Raw genomic sequence first — 448 nt, 5'->3', positions numbered from 1 at the left:
ACAGGACCATCGGCCGCCTTCACTGTTGTGAAGCGGATGCCACTGAATCGCATAACCGAGCCTGACGGTTCGAAGGAGCCATTGAGACGTGCTGGGTAGCTCAAGCCAGGCTCCCAGACACCGCGCAAGTGGCATCAACAGAACTACAGGCGTACCCGCAGTGGGGCAGCGCAGAAGAACGTAGGGACCCGGCCCAGGCATCTCGTAGCCGGTCCGAGGCGGGGTCTGGGTGTGTGTAACACTGACCTGCGTTCGAGCAGAGGGTGCGTGGGTAGTCCGTTGGTTCGTCCTCCCGAGCCGCCCACTGCTGCTCACTGGCGAGAGAGGAGGATGAGTGTGATACGTACTGGATCGTCCACAACCCCCCGTCCCCTCTGGGGACCCAGAAATAGAGGAATTGCTCTTTGACGAGTATTTGGGTACCACCGACCGAGAGGTCAGTGGCGGA

Source organism: Sinocyclocheilus grahami, unplaced genomic scaffold (genome assembly GCF_001515645.1).
Source record: "Sinocyclocheilus grahami isolate Dianchi unplaced genomic scaffold, SAMN03320097.WGS_v1.1 scaffold168.1, whole genome shotgun sequence".
Lineage (NCBI taxonomy): Eukaryota > Metazoa > Chordata > Actinopteri > Cypriniformes > Cyprinidae > Sinocyclocheilus > Sinocyclocheilus grahami.
The sequence above is the reverse complement of the archived record's forward strand: the minus strand, read 5'-3'. Positions refer to the sequence as shown.